Source organism: Cyprinodon variegatus, unplaced genomic scaffold, assembly GCF_000732505.1.
Source record: "Cyprinodon variegatus isolate N-32 unplaced genomic scaffold, C_variegatus-1.0 Scaffold330, whole genome shotgun sequence".
Taxonomy (NCBI): domain Eukaryota; kingdom Metazoa; phylum Chordata; class Actinopteri; order Cyprinodontiformes; family Cyprinodontidae; genus Cyprinodon; species Cyprinodon variegatus.
In genome coordinates this window covers 559,710-566,844 of record NW_015150783.1, presented here as the reverse complement: position 1 = coordinate 566,844, position 7,135 = coordinate 559,710, and the positions used below count along the sequence as shown (strand labels likewise).

Sequence of the window (7,135 nt, the reverse complement as noted above, 5' to 3'; positions counted from 1 at the left end):
TTCTAAATGCAGAATAATTCCGTTTTCAATGGTTGGTTAGCAACCCTAATAATATTTCTATTGGAAACTGCTATCCAATAAGCTGGTGCCCTACTTTAACAATTAGCTACTGTGATTGTCACACAAATACGATACAATAAGACGTTTTAATGCCTAAAAAAAACATTAAAAAATAAAAAGTTAGAAGCCTAAAGGAACAAAGGAACTCACAGTTTTCAAATAAAATCACAAATAGCTGTGTCGTTCCCATAAGCTACTAAGCTAGACCGATAAGTGCGCAAATTCTACGCGTTTAGTTGCTCTCGAGCGCCCCCTCTTTGACTGCGGATACATGAAAGAGCGCTAGTTTTCTGCGCAGTTTACTGGAGCACAGCTTAGCCTACAGACATGTAGCCACCAAAGGGAAGGTCTTTTTAAACTTTCAGGGGTAACTTTAGGGACGTCGCCATTTTTCCGTGGTCTTGCAAACTGCCAGAAGCCAGCTATAGTCGCAAACACACTCCCGGAGAATCTTCCCTCCGTCTGAGGCAGTTTTTTCAGGCTCCTTCAGACCTCCAGCCGGCAGGGCCTCTGCCCGCGGCGCCGCCGACCGACGGCTAACTGAGCTGGAGCCCTTACGGATAAAAATGTGGCGCAGATGAAGAGTAAAGGGGCGTAATTACCTTTCAACGGCGCTGTCTCGGCATCCTCCGGTCGCCGCTGTGTCGACGCTCCACGGTAAAATGGCTGCTACAACAGAGGCGCCGATGACAGACCAAAGGGAAGGGGCGGAGGCAGACTGGAGAGAGAGGAGGGAGGCGGGTTCACTGAGCCCCCCCTGAGGGGTGGGGGTGGGGAATAGGCAGCTGTTACCATGGAAAAAAAATATTTTTAAAAATTAACCCCCCAAAGATATTGCCAGAAAAAAAAATCTTATTAAATAAAACCACATTTAAAGAAAAATATTTAGAAAAATGTAGATGTGGGTGGAGTTCTAAAAACTGGGCGGAGCTTAAAATGTTTTTGGCCAAAATTTGTATTACCAGCTTTATGGGTTCCAGATTGCTTAGCTCAAGTAATCAAAGTTGGTGGCTGATTGACATACAGTTACTCCAATGCTTTCATTGGTTTTTTGTATTGTCAGAAAAAAAAAAAAAATTATATTTATTGAATGCTTTCCTATTGTCGAGAACACAAGAGAACCATAAAAAAAATGATATTTATATTTATAGATAGTTAGAGAGGTGCTTTTTATTGCATTTTAAATATAGGGCCCAAAAACAGCACACACAAAGAGATGGAGCGTGAGGAGGACTCCTGCAGCAAAACAGCATTTCCACATGGAAAGAACGGTGTTACGTCGAGCTGCTTTTCCCCATCAGATACGGTTTCCCCTGCATCTCCGCACAGCGCAGGCGGCACGATTCACTGCGCAAGTGACAGGAAATGCGCATGCTCGCTAAAGGCGCGTAACATCAGTTTTGGCCTATGTGGAGAAAGGGAGAAATTGGGATTTGAAAAGATCAGATTCGTATCGGATTTAGGACCACATAGCCAAGTGTCCTGGGTCGGATTGGAAAAAATCGGATCTGTGTTGTTCAGACTGCCATGAAAAGATCACATCCAGGTCCCAAAAAATCAGATTTGGGTCACTTCAGGCTGCAGTGTGAACATAACCTATTTGTTCTGATGTAACGAGTACATTTCTCTACTGTGTGATTAATAAAGTCAAGTAATCAATATTTGTCACGTTTGAGTTTGTTTGCATTACGTAGTACCTTTGAAGTATAGAGTGCATAATCTAAAGAACAACAAATCTTAAGTACAGTGTAATGGTGTTGCCATGGCGACATGGCCAAATGAGGCGTTTCGCCATAACTACACTTTTGGTTCTTAACACTGCACCAAAATGGCTACGATGGAACCTGGTCCAAGCCCACACAGAAATCCAGCCCAATATTTGGTGGGCTTGGATTCAGTTCTCAACAGCGCCCCCTAGAAAGACCAAAAAAACAGCCTCAAGCCTTGCCTTTACTGAGGGTTATGAAACTTGGCAGCTATGTGTAACTCATCAGGACCTACAAGAAAGTCCTTTGGAGCCTTGATCCAAACCCCACAGGATGTCGGCCATTTTGGATGGAACTGTGTGCGCTTTATAGCCTCTACATTTGATCAAACTCCTCCTAGAGCTTTTGAGTTACAGCCTTCAAATTCACAAATTGATGTTTGGGTTTGTTTGCATTACATAGTACCCTTGAAGTATAGCATGTGTAATCTAGAGAACAACACAATTAAAGTACAGATACATGCTTTGTTTTCATATTTTGCCAGATTGCTCTGACCATGTCTGATGATGACATCACAAGCAATATAATGAAAACAATTTAAAAGGATACATTTTGTCAGCAATGTAAATTAAACTAAGTATTCTTTTATAATTTAAGGATAGAATTAATTACTTTTGGTACTATAATTCACCATTAAATGGAAGCCTGGATGAATTGCACATTAGCACATCAGCTGACAGTAGGAATTGTGCTACCAGTACAGGTTGGGTAATGACACTCAGCATTTGGCAGCTAGCTTAAAAAAATAAAAAAAAAACTTGGCAACTAGCTTAGCTTAACCGTATCAAAGCATAAACAGTGAGCAGAGAGACCCAGCCACAGATACATCTTTCGAGGATTTTTGACCCCCTGATCACTGTAGGATGAGGGAGACTTTCTGGAGCTCATTGGGCCACAGCTGTAACAGTTTATGCAGCTTGCTTAAAGGTGCTAATTCAGGGACGCCCAAAGATTTTGATTGCAAGACAGTGGAAGACAGGATGACTAACTTTAGCAGTATGTATTGAGTTGCACTTATACCTGAACACAGGGCTTTGGTGAAGAATGCCTCTACCTCTAACATAGGTGTACAGGCGAATACCACTTAAATCCAAAGGAAATTCAACTGCAATAGCTTCTGGTCAAACTCTTTGGCAGCAATTGCTTTAGTATGTAGGCTTAGACTGCTGGAGGACATAGGGACCCCTTTTTCATCATTCTGCTTCTTTCCATCTCTATTCTCCCATGTCTACAGAATTTGTTAGTTAAATCTCTCACGCTGTAATCTCTCTGCTTTTTCTCTTTTTAGCTTAATCTGGTCTGTTCCTGTTTGGCACCATTCTGGAGAGAAATATCAGCTGTGCAGCTGCAATCAACACCATTGTTTATAGATGTTGGAGCTCTGCCTGTTTCTCAGTTTAGTCCTGTTTATCTGATTGTGACTGGCTGGATGTGCTCTTTTCTTCCTCTGACGTGGGAGCTGGCTTAGAACCCATCTGTCTGGCTGTGTGTTTTCTGGACGGGGCCGCCTGTGGAGCTGGTTGACACAGCCTTTTGTATCTCTGCTTCTGTCTCCTTGAACCCCAGTCGGCCTCGGCAGATGGCTGCCCACACTGAGCCTGGTTACTTCCTGTTAAAAGGGAGTTTTTTCCTCTCCACTGTCACGACAAGCATTCTTAGTGTGAGGGATTGCTGAAGAGTCAATGAGTCGATACAATCAACTGGTTTTCCTTAGATAGAAAACTTTGAATCAATTTGACTGGATGATCTGGTGAACTGGAAAGTGCCTTGAGATGACAGGTGTTGTGAATTGGCATTATAGAAACAAACTGAATTGAATTGAATTAGTATATAGCATAACCTTGGAGTTCATACAATTTACGTAAATGCAAAAGAAAGTCATTTGTTAATTAGTTACTCTTTAAGCATTTTAAATATCAGTAGCTAATTTAGGTCAAATTAAAATGTTCTTGTTTTTGGGAAAATCGAAAGGTTTGGTTCTACTACTAGTCCATCACAACAGTGCACATTTTTTGTGAAAAAAAAGCACAATTTCAAAATAACCTCAGAGTAATGTAATGTTTTTAAAACATCTCAAAACATATTTTCATATAAACCGGAAAATATTTAATCCATAACTATAACATTAGACCCAAGCAACAAAGCGCTGTGAAGGCCTATTGTATTTCGAAAGTTTCTTATTATCCTACTGCCTCTAAGAATGGATTTTAGGGGGCTTTAACATGCATGAAAACTCACAAAATTTTGCTAAAATTTGTCCTCTGTGTGAAATAGTATGATTTTAATGGAATCAAAAATGGGAATGACCAAATGGTTGCACAGCACCCCTAAATAGAGACAGGCCAGAGTGTTAATCACAGAGATTTGAAATTTGGCACATAGGTAGATCTCCCCTAACCATGAATACAAGTCTTTTGGAGGTATCACCTAAAACCCACAGGACGTCGGCCATTTGTCGTCAAACTTTAACATCCTCATAAAGATTTTGAGATATTAGCTTCAAATGTGGTCAATGTGCCCTCAAGGCATTGGAGTTTTAACGTTATCAAAAGCTTGAGTTTTTTTTAGCTTGCTGAAGGGGTCGACCAGTGCCCCAAAGTTAATGTTATTTTTCAAGAAATTTGAAATTCAATAAGTTTTACAACCTTTTTAACCTGACCAACTCAAAACTAGGTCAGAAGGCGGATAATATGTTGGTCGATCTTTGTTTAAGGTGCAGAGAGTTTTAATTTAATGGTGTTGCCATGGTGAAACGGCCAAATGAGGAGTTTTGCCATAGCTATACTTTTGGCTCTAAACATAGCTCGTTGAATCTGCACCAAAATAGCTATAATGGAACCTGGTCCAAGCCCACACAGGAATCCAGCCCTATATTTGGTTCTCTACAGCGCCCCTAGAAACACCAAAAAAAGCCCCTTGCCTTTACTGAGGGTTATGAAACTTGGCAGATATGTGGCAGGACCTAGAAGAAAATCCTTTGGAGCCATGGTTCAAACCCCACAGGATGTCGGCCATTTTGGAACTGTGATTTTTGCACTTTATAGCCTCTACATTTGATCAAACTCTTCCAAGAGCTTTTGAGTTACAACCTTCAAATTCACTCCACACCTAAGGCATTGGGAATCAAAAGTTATAAAACGTCTCTTGGAGCCATGGTCCAAAACCCACAGGAAGTCAGCCATTTTGATTCAAAGCCATGCTTATTTAACTGCATGTTGTATCTGAGTGAACTCCTCCTTTTGAGCTTAAAACTTCTAACTGATGGAGCCTATACTTAAGGCATACAGAATAAATGTTACCAAAAGATTTTTGCCATGACACATGACCAAACTTCAAATTACGACTTCTCACCATAAGACAGAAACAAAACAGACCCAGGCCATGCTTTTATTGAGGATTATGAAATTTGGTGAACATGTATAACCCAACAGAATGCACAAAAAAAAGTCTCCAGCCCAATATTTGGTGGGCGTGGATTCAGTTCTCAACAGCGCCCCCTAGAAAGACCAAAAAAACAAATTTGGTGAACATGTGTAACCCAAAAGAATGCACAAAAAAAGTCTCCCAAAATGGCCGACCATTTTGGGAGACCATAGAACAGTGTTTACCACAAAAAGATTTGAAGATATCAGTTTTGCCTTGCCCCCTTGAGATCAGGAAGTCCCATGTTTCACTGTTGGAAGCTCTTGCTTTTCTCTACAAGTCCTAAGGAACGGGAAATGGCTAGAACTACTGTCAGGAACACCGCCAAATTATACTTATTATTTGTATTGCAGTTTACATTTGACTTCAAATTCCAAAGTGCTACAGCGTAAACAGATAAAAACTACAACAAATTAAAGAAACAAACCAAAAAATGCACTGCGTTTCTAGAAGGGAAGATTTAAAGTTATGTCTTAAAAGCATCCACCATCTGTCGGAAAGAATGGTTTGGCAGAGCCTTCTATTGACAAGGAGCTGTTGCCTTGTCGGCCATTGTCTTTTAACCGTGTCCTGGGTGGGACCAGATGATGCCGTTGGGCTGATCATGTCTGGGTTGATGTTTTGGGTGAAAGCATTTCAACGAAGTAAGTGGATTTTGCACAGTGCAGACAATAATGGGTGTGCAGGGGGGTCTTGTATTCTATATACGGAGGTAGAAAAGGAACCATTGCAGTGTGCAAAAGATAGGTGTTATGTCCTTGTTTTCACGCCCTCATCAGGATCCTGGCAGCACTGTTCCGAACATACTGGAGCTTTTATATGCTCATGGCAGGAATCCAGATAATGCATTACAGTATTTCAAAATGGAGGATACAAAGGCATAGACATAATTCTATGTGGGGAGGGAAGTTTGGAAATATTAGTTAGGTGAAAGAAGCAGGTTTTGTAGATGGAGGTGACTTGGTTGTCAAAAGAGATGGAGGGTCAAACTTAACCCACAGGTTAGTAACAGTAGGAGAGAAGGGAACATTGTTGGCAAAGAATGAAACAGATGATAGGAGCAAAATGTTATTTTAGAGTATTGTAATTGTACATCTGGAGACTGTAGAAGGATGTGATGATCACATGATTATAAATGATGACTCTTTGTTGCTCTCAGCTCATCCATGAACCAGGGGGCGGAGTGGGCAAAGCTGACAATCCAGATTGTTAGTGGAGCATGAGTGTCCAGATGTAGTAAAGACCACACCAACTAAGACCAAGGAATACTGAGAAAGCGACAAGACTAAGACCTTTAGAGGTCGAGACCAACACAAGACCAAGAAATTTAGAGACTGAGACCAAGACCTTATAAGGTTTGTTTGTTATTGTGTCATAATATTTCACCTGGTTGCACCCCCTAGGTGGTGCCTGTTTTTGCTGTCTGCTCCAGAGCATAAAGCAGGCATTATTCATCATTGTTCTTCTCCTACTGTTGCAAGTTTTGTTTCTGGGCAAAAATGGCGGTTTTCTCTCAGGCTATGTACTCATTTTCATGGACTTAACGTTGTGAAGAATTGTTACCCTCTTCCACTGATTTTGCTCTGATTCAGGGGGCTGAGATCTTCACTAAGTTGGATCACAGAATTGCTAAAACTCCCACAAAATATTACCTCTAAGTTAATAAACTAACTTAAAGGTATGATGATGGACATTTAACTCCCTAATTTTCACCTATGCTGATCAATGTCATAAAACGAGGACAGATGGACCCAGTATTCAGGAAAGACAGTCAGTGGGAAAGTTCAAAGCGTTTATTTAACAAAACAGGTGCGCGGGGCTGCTCATCTGCTGCGGGAGGGATCTCTGCAGAAATGGGAGAATACAGGTCACCGACTGGATACGGA

General features: G+C 41.1%; 1 protein-coding gene across 1 annotated transcript in view; it reads right to left on the bottom strand.

The window, feature by feature from the left end:
• Positions 1 to 772, bottom strand: part of ccdc71 (coiled-coil domain containing 71) — a 30,326-nt gene extending 29,554 nt beyond the window's left edge. The window contains exon 1 of the mRNA XM_015385067.1: positions 663 to 772. The gene's annotated coding sequence lies outside the window, so the exon portion shown is untranslated. The remainder of the gene's footprint in view (positions 1 to 662) is intronic.
• Positions 773 to 7,135: the final 6,363 nt, after the last annotated feature.